The sequence below is a fragment of the Hippopotamus amphibius genome, chromosome X, assembly GCF_030028045.1.
Source record: "Hippopotamus amphibius kiboko isolate mHipAmp2 chromosome X, mHipAmp2.hap2, whole genome shotgun sequence".
In the NCBI taxonomy this organism is placed as follows: Eukaryota; Metazoa; Chordata; class Mammalia; order Artiodactyla; family Hippopotamidae; genus Hippopotamus; species Hippopotamus amphibius.
Window position 1 is genome coordinate 26,742,320 of NC_080203.1, and position 17,779 is coordinate 26,760,098.

The 17,779-nt window shown below is 34.5% G+C and overlaps 1 pseudogene; it reads right to left on the reverse strand.

Annotated features, from left to right (window-relative positions):
• Positions 1-10,564: 10,564 nt before the first annotated feature.
• LOC130842330 (chromobox protein homolog 3-like) lies at positions 10,565-11,114 on the reverse strand (annotated as a pseudogene).
• Between the last annotated feature and the right edge of the window lie 6,665 nt (positions 11,115-17,779).

Genomic DNA, 17,779 nt, shown 5'->3' on the forward strand with positions numbered 1-17,779 from the left:
CCTCATATAAATGGAACCAAGCAGTATTTGTCCTTCTGTGCTGGTTTATTTCACTTAGAATACTTTTCTCCAGGGTTCGTAGATACTGTAGCATATGACAGAATTTCCTTCCTTTTTAAGTCTGAATAATGTTCCACTGTATTTATATACCACATTTTATTTGTTCATACATCAATGGACATTTAGGTTGTTTCCACCTCTTGGCTATTATGAATACTGCTGCAACGAACATGGGAGTGCAAATACCTCCTACAAATCCCAATTGCAATGTTTCTGAACACCCAAAAGTGGGATTGCTGGATAACACGGCAGTTTTGTTTTTAACTTTTTGAGGAACCTCCACATTGTTTTGCATAGCAGCTGCAACATTTTACATCCCCACCAACAGTGCATAAGTGTTCCAATTTCTTCACATCCTTACCAACATTGGTTATTTTCTGGGCTTTTTTTAATAACGGCCATTCTAACAGGTGTGAGATGATATCGCATCGAGCTTTCAATTTGCATTTCCTGATGATTAGTGATGTGGAGCATCTTTCAATGTGTCTGTTGGCCACTTGTGTCTCTGCTTTGGATAAATGTCTATTGAAGTTGTTTGCTCATTTTTTTATCAGGTAACATGTTTTTATGCTAAGTCACAGGAGTTCCCTATGCATTTTGGATATTAAACCCTTATCAAATATATGGTTTGTAAATATTTTCTCCCATTCCCTAGGTTGGTTTTTCACTATTGTTGCTTTTTCTGTGCAGAAGTTTTTTTTAATTTGATATGGTCCCACTTGTTTATTTTAGTTTTTGGTGTCATATCCAAGAAATCATTAACAAGACAAATGTCAGAAAGCTTTTCCCCTATGTTTTGTTCTAGGAGTTTTACAGGTTCAGATCTTAAATTTAAGTCTTTAATTAATATCAAGTTGAGTTTTGTGAATGTCCAATTCCATTCTTTTGCAGGTGAATATCTAGTTTTTCCAGAAGCATGTGTCGAAGAGACTATCCTTTCCCCTTTGTGGATTATTAGCACCCTTGTCAAAGATCATTTCATCCTATGTACATGGCTTTATTTCTGGGTTTTCTATTATATTCCATCAGTCTATATGTCTCTCTGTCAGTGCCAAACTATCTGATTACTGTAGCTTTGTAATATATTTTCAAATCAGGAAGTGTGAGGCCTCCTGCTTTGTCTGTCTTTCTCAAGATTGACTTCTGGGGCTTCCCTGGTGGCACAGTGGTTAAGAATCCACCTGTCAATGCAGGGAACGTGGGTTCGAGCCCTGGTCTGGGAAGATCCCACATGCAGGGGAGCAGCTAAGCCTGTGCACCACATGCCACAGCTACGGAAGCCCGCGCCTAGAGCCTGTGCTCCATAACAAGAGAAGACACCACAATAAGAAGCCTGTGCACTACAGTGAAGAGTAGCCCCTGCTCTCCACAACTACAGAAAGCCCACATGCAGCAACAAAAACCCAACACAGTCAATAAATTGTAAAAAATTTTTTTTAATTTAAAAAACTTTAAAAAAATAAAAAATTAATTTAATTAAATTAAAAAATAAAGATTGACTTGGCTATTTGGGGTCCTTTGTGGTTTCTTACATATTTCAGGATTGTTTTTTCTATTCCTATAAAAATGCCATTGGCATTTGATAGGAATTGCACTGACTGTAGATTATTTTGGGTAGTATAGACATCCTGACAATATTAATTCTTCCAATTCACAAACATGGAACATCTTTCCATTTATTTTTGTCTGCTTTAATTTCTTTTATCAATGTTTTGTAGTTTTCATACTACAAGTTTTTTGCCTCCTTGGTTGTTTATTCTGAAGTATTTTATTCATTTTTATACTACTATAAATGAGATTGTTTTCTTAACTTTCTTTTCTGATTGTTCATTGTTATTATATCAGTCAGTATACACAATTGTTCATTGTTAGCGTATTGTTCATTGTTAGTGTATCAGTGTACACAACAGATTTTTATGTTGATTTTATAAGATGCAGCTTTACTGAATTCATTTATTAGTTACAACAGTTTTGTGGAATCTTTAGGGATTTCTATATATATGATCATATAGATACAAATTTACTACTTCCTTCACAATTTGGAAAATTGGAAATATTTCTTTCCTAACTTCTCTGTCAAGGACTTCTAGTACTATGTTGAATTGAAGTCACAAAAGCAGGCATCCTTACCTTGATCTTGATCTTAGAGGAAAAATTTTCAGTTTTTCACCATTTAGTATGATGTTAGCTATGGGCTTTTCATATATAGCCTGTGTTATGTTAAGGTAATTTCCTTCCATTCCTAGTTTGTTGAGTGTTTTTTTACCATGAAAGGGTTTTGAAATCTGTCAATGCTCTTTCTGCATCTATTGAGATGATCATGTGATTTTTATGCTTCGTTCTGTTAATGTGGTTTATCACCTTAATGGATGCTTTGTATTATTTCATGAGATGGTCAGTCAAGTTCAGCCACAGGAGGGAGACACAAGAGGGGTACAGGAAAACAAAATGTATTATACTCACAAGCCCTAAAGAGACAGTCACTACATTCCATGAGGGGACCACACAGGGTGAGCACCAAGGGAGCAGGCTCCAGCAAGCTGGTAGGAGCTGAGAGAAAGAGCAAGAACTCATGGGCAAGTGCCTTTACTGGGGGATCTGGAATGGAGTATACAAACAAAAGGCATGCGGTGATTTCACTGGTGTGTTTGAATGTCACAGTGAGGGGAGAGCAAAAGGGGGGAACTAGAGGCAGGGGCCAGCCTTATCACACTAGTGCACCTGGTCACCTGAACAGGGTGCAAACAGCCTGTTTGTGGGGATGTTGAAACAGAAGTAAATAGTGAAGTTTTTAAACATACTATAAAATTTATTTTTGTATGGTCTTAAATCATCATTACCATCACAAGGATAAATTCCAATTGGTCATGGTGCATGATCCTTATAATGTGCTCTTGAATTCAGTTTGCTAGTTTGGGGGGGGTGGTTTAGAATTTTTGCATCTATATTCATAAGGGATACTAGCCTGTGGTATTCTTTTCTTTTAGTGGTATTTTTTTTTTAATTTCTGGCTTTGGTATCAGGCTAATACTGGCCTCATAAAATGAGTTTGGAAGTATTCCTTCCCCTTCAATTTTCTGGATGAATTTGAGAAGAACTGGCATGAATTCTTTAAATGTTTGGTAGAATTCATGATTGAAGCCATCTGGTCCTGGGTTTTTCTTTGTTGGGAGATATTTGAATACTGACTCAATTGACATACTAGTTATATGAATGTCCAAATTTTCAGTTTCTTTATGATTCAGTCTTGGTAGGTCAAATGTTTCTAGGAATTTATCCATTTCTTCTAGATTGTCCAATTTGTTGGTGTATAACTGTTCATAATATTCTTTTTTTAATGCTTTTTTATTTCTCTGGCATTGGCTGTAATGTCTCCCCTTTCACTTCTGATTTTGAGTCTTCTCTCTGTTTTTCTTAATCTAACTGAAGATTTGTCAATTGCTTATTTTTTTATAAAACAACTCCATTTCATTTATTTTTTCTATTTGTTTTTCTATTCTCTACTTTATTTCTACTCTCATCTTTATTATTTCCTTCCATCAGCTTTCGGCTTAGTTTGTTCTTTCTTTTCCCTGAGGTGTAGAGTTAGGTTGTTTGAGATTTTCTATTAATCTCAAAAGTTAGGTTGTTTCTTTTCTATTGTAAATATATCCCTATAAATTTACTGCTATCTTGCTTTTCCTGCATAAAATAAGTTTAGGTATGTTGTGTTTTCATTTTCATTTATCCCAAAATATTTTCTAATTCCCCCTTTGATTTCTTCTTTGACCCATTAGTTGCTCAAGAGTTTAATTTTGACATATTTTGAATTTTAGTTTTCCTTCTGCTATTGATTTCTAATTTTCATTCTATTATAGTCAGAGAAGATACTTGGTATGATTTCAATCTTCTTAAATTTTGTTTAAGAAAGGCTTGTTTTCTGATCTAACATGTGATCCATCCTGGAGAAATGTTGTGCTTGAGAGTGTGTATTCTGCTCTTGGGTGGATTGTTTTTTATTGTCAGGTCCATTTGGTCTTTAGTATTATTCAAGTCCTGTTTCCTTATTGACCTTCTGTCTGGATATTCTGTTATTGAAAGTGGGATATTGAAATCTAATATTATTATGTTGCTGTTTATTTCTCTCTCCAGTTATGCTAATGTTTGCTTCATATATTTAGGTACTCAAATTTTGAGTGCATATATATTTATAATTGTTACATCTTTCTGGGGAATTGACCCTTTTATCATTATGCAATGTCCTTTTTAATCTACTGTAACAATTTATGACTTGGAGTCTATTTTGTTTGATATAAATATGGCCACCTATACTCTCTCCTGTTGACGTAACCATGGAATATTATATATTCCATTCTTTCACTTTTAAGTATGGGTATCCTTAAATCTGAAGTGAGTCTCTTTGTAGACAGCATAAAATTGGATCCTGTTTTTTATTCATTCAGCCACTCCATGTCTTTTGATTGGGAAGATTAATCCATTTACATTGAAAGTAATTATTAATAGGGAAGGATCTACTATTACTATTTACTATTGCCATGTTGTTTTCTGTTAGTCTTGTAGTTCTTTTGTCTTTCTTTTCCTCTCTTGCTGTCTTCCATTGTGTTTCACTGATTTTTTTGTATTGACACACTTTGATTCCTTTCTCTTTTCCTTTTGCATATTTTCTATTGGTATTTTCTTTATGGTTACCCTGGGGATTATATAAAGCATCTTAAAGTTATAACAATTACAATTTATTTTAAACTGATAACAATTTAAGTTCAATTGCATACAAAAACTCTACACTTTTTGCTCCCCTTCCCTAACATTTTATGTTAATGATGTGACAAATCACATCTTTTTATATTGTGTATTCATTAACATATCTGTATAGTTTATTTACTTCTAATTTCTATGCCAGAATTAAAAGTGATTTATGCACCACTGTTACAATATTACAATATTCTGTATTTGTCTGTATATTTACCTTTACCAGTGAGCTTTATACTTTCATATGCTTTTATGTTGCTGTTCAGCATATTTTTGTTCCAATCTGAAGGACTCTCTTTAGCATTTTTTGTAAAACAAGCCTATTGGTGAACTCCCTCAGCTTTTGTTTGTCTCAGAATGTCTTTATCTCCTCTTCATTTTTAAAAGAAATTTTTGCCAGGTATAACATTCTTGGTTGGCATGTTTTTTTTCTTTCGGGATTCTGAAAGACTATCATCCTGCTCCCTTCTGGCCTTCAAGGTTTCTACTGAGAAATTCACTGATAGTCTTATGGGGGTTCCCTTGTATATGCTAAGTAATTTTCTCTTGCTGTTTTCAAAAGTCTTTCTTTGTCTTTGAATTTTGACAATTTGATTATACTGTGTCTCAGTGTGTTATCTTTTTAGGGTCTTGTGGTATTCTTGAATCTGGATGTCCACTTCCTTCCCTAGATTTAGGAAGTTTTCTAACCAGTTTCTTTAAATAAGCTTTCTGTCCCTTTCTCTCTTTCTTCTCTTTCTGGGACTCCTAAAACTAGATGTCTCTCAAGGCCATTGGGCTTTCTTCACTCTTTTTGTTTTTTCTTTTTTGCATTCCTGACTGAATAATTTCAAATGACTTCAAGTTTACTGATTCTTTCTTCTGCTTGATCAAGTCTGCTCCTAAACCCCTCTGGTGAATTTTTCAGTTCAATTATTGCATTCTTTAGCTTTAAATTTTCCGTCTCGTTCTTTTGCATATTTTCTCTTTGCTGAAATTCTTATTTTGTTCATACAATGTTTTCCTGAGTTCATGGAGCATTTTCATGGTGGTTATCTTTAATTATTGATCAGGCAATTCAAATATCTCCATTTCTTTAGGGTCAGTTTCTGGAGAATTATTTTGTCCCTTTGGACAATTTTTCTGTTTCTTTGTGTTCCTTGTAACTTTGTGTCAGTATCCATATATTTGAAGAAACCAGGATTTACAGATTTTGTATAGGGAAAGATCATCAATCATCCTGACTAGAGATTTGGGAGGCCTCTCAAACCTTTTTTGTGGTTGGGACTTCTCTAACCTTCTGTGTGTAGATTCCTTATTAGAGGAATTTGCCAGTTTCTTTTTTCAAGAGCTTCTTATCTCTTGATCCTTCTGGTGTTTCTCTGCTGTCCCTTTGGACCATGGAGCAGCAACACGCTACCCACTTCTTTTTTTGTTTTCAGTGGCTCCCAGGTGGTAGAGTTTGCTCAGTCCTACCTACATCCTGTTGGGTGAGACAGAATCCAGCTCCTCATGAAGTTCTCCAAAAAGCCGGAACATTGTATACTTGCTCCACTCTTCTCTTTCCCGCCTAAGGGAAAGGCCACAAGCTGTATTATCCTCTGTCTGATTTACCACAGGCCCTCTGGAGCAGTAGCATGAGTCTGGCTCTTTTTTTGTTCTCAGTGTCCCAGGCATCTAGAGTATGTCATGTTCTGTTCATGTTTTGAGACAGGTGAGACAGACACCTGTCACTCAGGTCACCCCTAAAAAAAGCCGGAATCCCACTACTGGGCATATACCCAGAGAACACCATAATTCAAAAAGACACATGCACTCCAATGTTCACTGCAGCACTATTTACAATACCTAGGACATGGCAACAACCTAAATGCCCATCAACAGGTGAATGGAAAAAGAAGATGTGGTACATATATACAATGGAGTATTACTCAGCCATAAAAAGGAACGAAATTGGGACATTTATAGAGACATGGATGGACCTAGAGACTGTCATACAGAGTGAAGTAAGTCACAAAGAGAAAAACAAATAGCATTCAGTAACGCATATATGCAGAATATAGAAAAAATGGTACAGATCAAGCAGTTTGCAAGACAGAAATAGAAACACAGATGTAGAGAACAAACATATGGACACCAAGGGGAAAAGCAGAGGGTGCGGGTTGGGGTGGGATGAAGTGGGAGATTGGGATTGCCATATATACATTACTAATAAGAAAAAAATACCAAATTATACAATTTAAATATATGCAGTTTATTGTATGTCAAAAAAAATAAAATAAAGTCTCGTGTGTCAAAAAAAAAAAAAGTAGATCTTCTGGAGGAGAAAAAAAAAAGCCAGAATGTTCCATTCTTCTCTTTCCCCCTCAAGGAGAGGCTATTAAGTGTTATTGACCTTTGTCTTCTGTACTGCAGGTCCTGTGGAGCAGCAACATGTTGCCCAGATTTTCTTTTTTTAAGTCTCAGTGGCCTCCATGCATCTAAAGCATGATGGATCACATCAGCGCTCCAAGAAGGCAAGACAGAAGCTAGTTTCTTGGGCAGCTCCCTGAAATGTCAGAACGTTGGACATATGACTCTTCTTTTCCTCCTCAGGGAGAAGTTGGAGGTTGGGAGTTTCCTCTCAATAGGATGGCACTGTGAAAGTGAAAGAAAGTATCATGAGGAGGTGACATGAATTTTCCTATTGGCTCTAATGTGGCCAGTTTCACACTCACCTGGGGTACAGGAGCCTCTTTACCTTCTCACAAAGGAAACTGGTCCACATATTACTGAATTGGTGTCTCTGTGAAAGGAAGGAAGGTCTGTTGCTTACTATTCTGCCATCTTGTTGATGTCACTTCTATGAAAGCCTCATCCTGACTGGTAGAATATAGGTACAATTATTTGGGAATATTATTTTAATTCCTATGGAATTAAAAAGATTTCCAAATTGCTATGTTAAATTAGACTTTTCTAGGATCAAAATGTGTTTTTGTCATGTTCTTTTTAACAGGAATCAAACGCCTAAATTTTGCCTATTTTAACCAACCAACTTCAAAACAGAATGTCTTAACTAAGTATCCTTTAATTTTTGTCTAGTTTAGTTTATTTACTTATTCATTCTTTCATTCATCCATTCTCTAATTTATTTATTAACATTCTGCACTTTAGTTAGGTGGCTTAGGAGAAACAGAGTCCACAGAGGTTAGCAAACAATGGCCCAGCTCCAAACTGACTTATTTCCTGTTTTTTGTTAAAGTGTTATTTGAATATGGCCACACTTATTCATATTATCTAGGCCTACTTTCATTGTACAATGGCAGAGCTGAGTAGCTGTTACTAAGACCAAATGGTCTACAAAGTATTTATTATCTGGTCCTTTACAGAAAAAAATTGCCTATCCTGCTCTATGCTATAGTTAGTTCTCATTATTGGCTTGTGTAGACATTCTTCTTTGTATAAAATAGTGGTATTTATAAATGTTTGTGTTCAAATTATATTTCTGTTAATTGAATCACATTATAGAAACCCCATCTCTAAGTTCTGTCACCCACAAAGGAACCCTTTGGTAGTGCAAAGAGTACACTGCATGTGTTCTACTGGATTTAAATTGAAAAGAACTTTTTTTTATAGTAGCATCCAGATAGAACAGCTTGGTGTACCAGTGGAATGGCATCAAAGAGCATTTTGCTCTTAAAAATAAGAAATATGTCTTTTTTTTTAAACAAATATAAAACTATTTATTGACCACTGTTCACCAGTATTTACAATGAAGTAAACAATATATAGTTGAATAACATTCTGGTTACTACAAAGTTATTGTTTTTCCTGGATTCTGCTGAACCAGTGACTCCAAATACTGAGAAGACTGAGCATACATGTAAGAAATGGCTTGGGGTAAAGTTTGAAAAAAACATGCAGATCAAGTTTAGATTAGAAAACTTTGTTTACTCATTTATTCCTGCAGATCCTATATTGCCAACATCTCTAACCGTATGATTAGGTTTCCATGAACAAGTCTGAGACATTATATGTATCACAGCCTTTCAGTAAATATAGCACAGGGATTTCAACTTCTTGTAAAAGAATGGTTCACCAAAAGGAACCTTTAAATGTCCGTTTAACTAAGTCTTGCTTGGCTAATTAAAACATACCAGAGCAAGTCAAAGCCACAATGAGGTATCATCTCACACCGATCAGAATGGCCATCATCACAAAATCTGGAAACCACAAATGTTGGAGAGGGTGTGGAGAAAAGGCCACTCTCCTGCACTGTTGGTGGGACTGTAAGTCGGTACAGCCACTATGGAAAACAATTTGGAGGTTCCTTAAAAAACTACAAACAGAACTACCATATGACCCAGTAATCCCACTGCTGGGCATATACCCAAAGAAAACCATAATCCCAAAAGAAACATGTATCATAATGTTTATTGCAGCGCTATTTACAATAGCCAGGACATGGAAGCAACCTAAATGCCCATCAACAAATGAATGGATACAGAAGATGTGGCATATATAGACAATGGAATATTACTCAGCTATAAAAAGGGATGAGATGGAGCTATATGTTATGAGGTGGATAGACCTAGAGTCTGTCATACAGAGTGAAGTAAGTCAAAAAGATAAAGACAAATATTGTATGCTAACTCACATATACGGAATCTAAAAATTGTACTGATGAACTCAGTGACAAGAATAAGGACACAGGTGCAGAGAATGGACTGGAGAACTCGAGGTTTGGGAGGGGGCGGGGGGTGAAGGGGAAGCTGAGATGAAGTGAGAGAGTAGCACAGACATATATATACTACCAATTGTAAAATAGATAGCCAGTGGGAAGTTGCTGTATAACAAAGGGAGTTCAACTTGAGGATGGAAGATGCCTTAGAGGACTGGGGCGGGGAGGGTGGGGGGGAGTCGAGGGAGGGAGGGAATATGGGGATATGTGTATAAAAACAGATGATTGAACTTGGTGTATCCCCCCAAAAAAAATAATAAATAAATAAATAAAATTTTAAAAAAAATACCAGATATTTTCTAGTTTTTTCATTTGGGTGGGGAGGTTGTTGATAGTGATAAAATTTTCCTTTTAGGGGTTTTGCATATAAAAGTACATTTATATGACTGTAGATAAGGATGCAGATTCTGATAGGACTGCTTTAAAAAATTATTCAATTTAAATTGTTTACATTAATTTGTCTACTTAATTACAAAATTATTTAATTTGAAAAGCTGACTTAAATTTTTCATTTTAAGTTGAAGTGATTTCTTATACTGCTCAAAATGATGGAATCCCAGAAACATGGGCTTATTCATGGTTGTGAAAAGCTGTTTTTGTTTTGGTAAATGTATTTAAACAACAACAACAAAAAACCCCAAACCATTTACATATATATTTTATGTATACATATTCAAAAAACCCAGAATGGTCCTTAGGCATATACGAGTTAAATGCAAATTTTAAATTCTGATTGAGTAATGACTATGGAGACTTCCCCCAACATTTAGAAAAGCTGTTCTCTAACGCAGAGGAAATAATATACCGTGGTATCAAATGTTCTTTTCTGCTAAAGGAAGCAACTACAGAAAGTTTTTATTTGTTCAAAGTAACCAGTGCTACAGATGCAAAAAACAAAACAAAAACCCAACAACTTCCCCAATACTACTTCAAAAGAACATATCAAACTTGATTTTCGTTAGAATGTAGTTATTTCTTCACACTAATAAATCAAAAAACCAAGACACAGATTTTATATATATATATATAAATATACATAAAAAACAATGCAAACAATTATTGAGCTTCATCTTCTGGACAAGAATGCCAAGTTAGTCTCTCTTCATAAAAAGCAATTACAATTTGAGGACACTTCATATTTGCCTCTTTTGCCAGCACCAAGTCCTCCTCATCTGAATCCTTCCATTTCATGAGAAACATTCATTCTCCACTGCTGTCTCTGGCACCAATGATTCGTTCTGGATCAAGACCTCTGGCAAAACCTCTTGGTTTATCAGCAGCATCTCTTTTCTTCTTTGATTTGCTATCATCAGATTCACTGTCAGATAAAGATTTTCTTTGTTCCATCTTTTTCTTTACCAGCTTTTTGAGAATTAAGAAATGCTTCAATTAACTCTGGACAATCTAAATTTTCTCCAGGTTCCCAAGTACTGTCTGCATCTGTAAATCCCTTCCACTTCAGGAAATACTGCACCTTCCCATTCACTACACGTCGGTCCAGTACTTTTTCTACTACAAATTCTTCAGGTTCTGCCCCTTCAACTTTTTTACTCTTTCCATTCTGTTTCTTTCCCATTTTTTGCAATGTAGTTTTATTGGAGGCCATTTTTTATTGCAGACTTGAAGAGCTATTATTCATTGCTTCCGAGCTGCTCCGGGTCCCGGGTCTGCAGTGTCTCCGAGAAATATGTCTTTTATAATCCACTATTTAAAAATTCTCTGTTTTGAAAATAGGATATGCACAGAAACAGCATACACCATAAGCTGAGATTGTTAATTACCGTCCTTCACTTTTAGTGGAATACTTAATGTTCATTTGAAACCTAATTGTGATTATTTCTTAATTTCCTGCTCTATTTTAAACCTGTATTGTTTTAATAACAGGCTGTTTTAAAGTAAGTTGCACTTTTACCTTTACTTAAACTATGTTTTCACACACATAGTGTAGTTTATACATATATTTTTCATGAATAACTGCAAACTAGAACTAATGTGTATATTTTATTATTTTACCTAAGAATCTTCCAAAATCTTCCCGTAGCTGTATCATATTCCTTTTTTAATTTTCCAAAATGCAGTCATTTTAAGTAAAGATATCTCTCTGAGTAATAAAATTCATTTTATTCAGTCATGTGTACATTTTAAATAGAAGAGATCATTTCAATAACCAAACAAGATGCCGTTCGGCAGCAACTGTAGTAGAACTCATTCGACATGTTTCTTTATTCATTTTCCGATCCTCTGGTCAGAAATGGAGGAAAAAAATGAATTCAGTATTTCTCAGAAATTACACATTATAAAATAATATAAATAAATATCCAAATTTTTAAACAGAGCTAATCAGTTTTTCCTTTAAATTTTTACTATAAATAATTAGCTCATAGAATGATTTTGCCTCCATAATTAAAAAAACATAATTAGATTCCAAACACAAGTATCTGTATGATACTGTATGATCATGATTAACAATCTCAATTTCTAATGTACAAGGCCTGTCTCTATGTCCCATTTTCAAAACATAGAATATGCCACTTTTAACAGCAAATTTTAAAACATATTTTATATTTTTAACAGAAAAATCTTATTTAGTGTCATTGCACTGGCTCACCAAGTCATCTCTAGCTGTGTTCTGCTATAAAGTAGTTCTTTTTCAGAAATTTAAACCTCCAGAATGTGTGCCATTACACTAAAACACATCATATTTTTTGCTTAAATAATGGTGGATGCTTCTGATCTTCCCATTTCTTTAGTCTATAGAGCAAAAAAACAGAGTAGATTCAAGTGACCGTGGAAATGTTTTATTTTAAAAAGAAATGTTTCTTTGTTAAGAGATTCTGTGTACTTTGGCAATGATTCTCATGGTGAAAACAAAGGCTATCAGTGGCAACCCATTAATTCAGTGCCTATTCTGCTCTTATTAAGCTTAGTTAATTCAGATAGCAAGTACAAGAGTTGGTCCCAATCTGAGTTTACTGAACCTGCTTAAGCAATTGATATGAGAGTAAGTCTAAATTTGTCTTATTTTTAAGGTGGTTCACTCATCATCTTCACTCTTTTAACATCACATACAGATTTAATTTGTCTTAATATAATTTAAGCAATCAATAAACATTAAGGACCTACTCTCTATACTATGTAAAAGATACTACATTGGGCCCTACTGGTCATAGATAAGTAAAAAGCAATCTCTATTGTCAATGAACTTGAACTTTAGAAAATGATAAAGGGCAAATGCCCAAACAGCTGCAATATAAGGCAAACCATACTACCTACAGTGGTACAGAGTACAGGAGGGGTTCAGAGAAGGAAGAGAGGCCGTCTTAAGGAGGGATCCAGAGACATTTTATGATTGACATAGTTTTAAGAATAAGCTATATCCGATTATAATTATAGTTAAATATTGTATTATAGAAATATTTAATGTCTGTTTCCCTAAATACAATTTAAATTTCATGAGAGCTATGACTGTTTCTGTCTTGTACCTAGCACAATGCCTATAACACAGTAGGCATTCAGTAATTGCTGAATGAATAATTTATGAGTTTAAAAGGCAAATCATAAGATTAAAGTAATATGATACATTCTGGTAATATTAGAAGGAATGGAGTTTTACATAACTGTTGTAGATAATTTCCTTTAAGAGAAACCGCAAAACAGAGCATAAGCTCTAGAGCCAGACTGCCTGAGTTTGAATTCTGACTCTCATTTACAAGCTGTGTAACCTTAGGAGAGTTATTTAATTTCTCTGTAAAATGAGAATACTAATAATACAGACCCCATATGTCTGTTGTGAGATTAAATGTGCAAATACTATATAACACTTATAACAGGGATTGGCATATAGTAAGTGCTCAATACATGTTAATTGTCATCAATACTGCTGCTTCCATTACTAACTACCACCACTATTATTATTATACATCATAAACTATCCTTAATAGCCAAGGATCCAAAGATGGATAACACTGCTCTACAGTTTTGGTAGTAAACAAACAAGGAAGTGACTACAACAAATATTAGCTGCTATTTTATTAATGACTGAGAACAATAGGATATTCATATTAATAATTTTGACTAATACAATGTTGCCATATATGACATACACAAATCACCACTCTTCAAAGATTTTAGCTCCAATAAAGCACACTGGATGCTAAAAATAAAACTGCATAGTTTACTTTGTCTTTGACAATTCAAAAGCAACCCTGTATTTTGCATTTTTTCAGGGTCATAATTCAATGATGAGTTATCAAGTATGGGAACACCTGTTAACAGACATTCTGGTTGGTCAAAACTAAAGGAAACCAAAATTGAGATGTACACCAAGATAATCTGTTCCAGGAATATATTTGGGATTAATCTATTAACTTATTTGAATAAATAATTGTTAAAATGCTAGCAGTTAACTCAACTTCTAGAGTTCTTTAAGAAATCTGAAATGAACGGAAACAAAATTGATATAATGAATGAATATCACATTATTTTACAAAGTCAAATCTAAAGAGACTTCAGGGGAAAAGAGGTATAACTATTAAATTACCTTTAAGAATATTATTAACAATAAATAGGATTATTTGTCAAAAGCATTACATAGCCACTGTTATTCCTTTACTCATTTTAGGAGGAAAGTGAGGAAATTAAACACTCTATATAGCATGTGTTTGTATGTATGTGTGTGTATACATACACACATACACATATATGTATATATATAACATAATGGGGAAATAAAGACTTGTATACTCTTTATTCTTGATCTTGCTGAGAAATACCTAATACAGTTGCAGTAGATATCATATAAGTTCCTTTAAAATTAATGAATGGAAATCTATCCCATTATTTGACAAGAAATTAAGACTCTATTCAGGATTTAAGTTAGTGAAAGACATGAGTATATCTGTCTTCAATTATTCCTTCCAACAAAAGATTTTTAGCTGTAAATTTAGTCACGAAGTTTTACCAGTATCAGTGGGAAACACAAAGTGTTCTTTTGCACTGAAGAAAAGCTAAAAACATTGGCAGGAAAAAAAAAAACTAACACACCACATTACAGGATTTGGAACATTTTTTAATAATGACACAAGTTTCTCTATTCATTCTATTATGGGAATGGAGTAGCAAACCCTGTGTTGCTTTTTGGATAAAAACATTGAAATAGCCAAAGAAAATGTGGGCTTCAGCAACAATGAAGTAGTCTATTTAATAATTACACTTCATATCCAGGACTTCATGGTCATTCATGAGAATGGGATACTTTGACTGGCTGCTGCTATTGGGGATCTTGGAATTTTGAAACATTTGGTCATTGTGTAAGGAGTACAGAAGCAAAAAAGCCAAAATGTAAAACAGGTTTTAGTGCTCAGATAATTTATCTAGCTCTGTAAATTCAAGCTTGTCCCCCAATTTGGCATGGAAATTCACCTACTATGTATTTTCTTTTTTTTTTTTACTTTTTATTTTAAAATAATGTTAGACTTACGCAAAGTTTGCAAAAGCAATCCACTGTTCTATGATATGACCCAGCAATTCCACTAGTGGGCGTATACCAAGAGAAAAACCATAATTCAAAAAGACACATGAGGACTTCTCTGGTGGTGCAGTGGTTGAGAATCCGCCTGCCAATTCAGAGGACACAGGTTCAATCCCTGGGCTGGGAAGATTCCACGTGCCATGGAGCAACTAAGCCCATGTGCCACAACTACTGAGCCTGCACTCTAGAGCCTGCAAGCCACAACTACTGAGCCCATGCTCCACAACTACTGAAGCCTGTGCACCTAGAGCCCGTGCTCCGCAACAAAGAGAAGCTTCTGCAATGAGAAGCCCTCGCACCTCAATAGAGTAGCGCCTGCTCACCACAACTAGAGAAAGCCCGCACACAGCAATGAAGACCCAATGCAGCCAAACAATTAGTTAATTAATTTTTTTAAAAAAGATTAACTAATGAAAAAATATTCAGTTGTTAAAAAGAAAAAAAGACACATGTACCCCAATGTTCACTGCAGCACTATTTACAATAGCCAGGTCATAGAAGCAACCTAAATGTCCATCAACAGAAGAATGGATAAAGAAGATGTGGTACATATATACAATGGAATATTACTCAGCCATAAAAAGGAACTAAATTGGGTCATTTGTAGAGATGTGGATGGACCCAGAGACTGTCATACAGAGTGAAGTAAGTCAGAAAAAGAAAAACAAACATTGTATATTAAAGTATATATGTGGAATCTAGAAAAATGGTATAGATGATCTTTTTTGCAAAGCAGAAATAGAGACACAGAAGTAGAGAACAAACATATGGACACCAAGGGGGGAAGGGGAGGTGGGATGAATTGAGAGATTAGGATTGATACCGTGTATAAAATAGACAACTATTGAGAACCTACTGTATAACAAAGGGAACTCTACTCAATGCTCTGTGGTGACCTAAGTGGGAAGCAAATCCAAACAAACAGGGGAGATATATATATATATACACACACACACACACACGTATAGCTGATTCATTTTGCTGCACAGTAGAAATTAACACAACATTGTAAAGCAACTACACCCGAATAAAAATTAATTAGAAAAAATACACAGTTCTATTTAATGCCTTTGCTCAGCTTGCTATGTATTTCATAGCCATAGTAAAGTTATCAAAACTAAGAAATTAAATTTGGTATGCTACTATTAGCTAAACTACACTGTTTGGATTTCACCAGTTTTTCCAATGATGCCATTTTTTAAATCTTTTTTTAATTTTAAAATTTGTAACTGTGGTAAAATGCATGTAACATAAAATTTACCATCTTAACCATTCTGATTACATATTTTAGAGGTATTAAGTATATTCACACTGTGCAACTCATCTCGAGAAATTTTTCACATTGCAAAAGTAAAACTCCATGCCCATAAACAACAGCTCTCTATATCCTCTTCCCCCAGGCTCTGGCAACCACCACTTTTTTTTTTCTATTGAGTTTGACTATTCTAGATACCTTATATAATTGGAATCATACAGTACTTATGTTTTTGTGATTGGCTGATTTCACTGAGCATCAAGTTGTAGCACACAGCAAAACGTCCTTTCTTTTTAGGACTGAATAATATTCCATTGTATGTGTATACCACATTTTGTTTATTCCTTCATCCATCAATGGACATGTGGGTTGTTTCTACCTTTTGGCTATTGTGGAGAATGCTATGAACATGGGTGTACAAATATCTCTTTGAGACTCTGCTTTTAATTCTTTGGGATCTATATGCAGATGTTGAATTGTTCTATTTTTATTTTTATTGTGAAGTATAAAACACCTAGAGAACAGTGCACAAAATGGAAGAGAACTTAGATGAGTTTTCACAAAGTGAACATCTATGTAACTCCTAGCCAGTTGAGATCATTATCCCAGAACACTCTCCAAATCCTACTCCTTCCCTACCACTACTCCTTCATTCCTTTCTGAATTTAACCACTTTTAATTTCTAACCATCACAGTTCAGATTTGCATATTTTGGGACTTGCTACAAATTGACTAAAACAATATACATTTTTTTGTGCCTGGCATGTTTCATTCACATTGTATATTTGTAAGAGTCACCCATGTGATTGGTTGGTTACATGTAGCTATAATTCATTCATTTTCATTATCACATACTATTCACTGTGTGACTATAACACAATTTCTTTATCATTCTACTCTCGATGGGCATTTGGATTCTTTTGAGTTTAGGGATACTCCAAAAAATGCTGCTATGAACTTTCTCATATATCTTTCTAGGGGCAAATATACAAATATTTCTTTAGGGTATTTATCTAAAAGTGAAAATCTTGCGTCTCATGAGTATGTACAAATTTAGTGTATACTGCCAAAGTATTTTCCAAAGAGCTTGTTCCAACTTACAGTCCAATCAGCAGAGTACTAGGTGCTCCACATTCTTGCCAACATTCGGTATTTTTCATCATTTTCATTATAGTCACTCTGGTGGTAAAATCTTGTGGCGCATTTAATTTTCATTTTCCTAATTACTAATGAAGAGCACATTTACACATTTTTATTGGTCATCTGAATGTCTTCTTATGTGAATGTCAGTTTAAATTCCCACCTATTTTTTATTAGGTTGTCTATATTTTTCTTATTGATTAGTACAAGTTCTTTAGATGTTCTGGACATAAGTCTTTTGTCAGTTATGCGTGTTATAAATGATCTTTTCCACTCTGTGTCTTGGCTTTATTTATACACTCTATTAATGGTGTATATTTATCAAGCTTTTCTTTTATATTAGTGC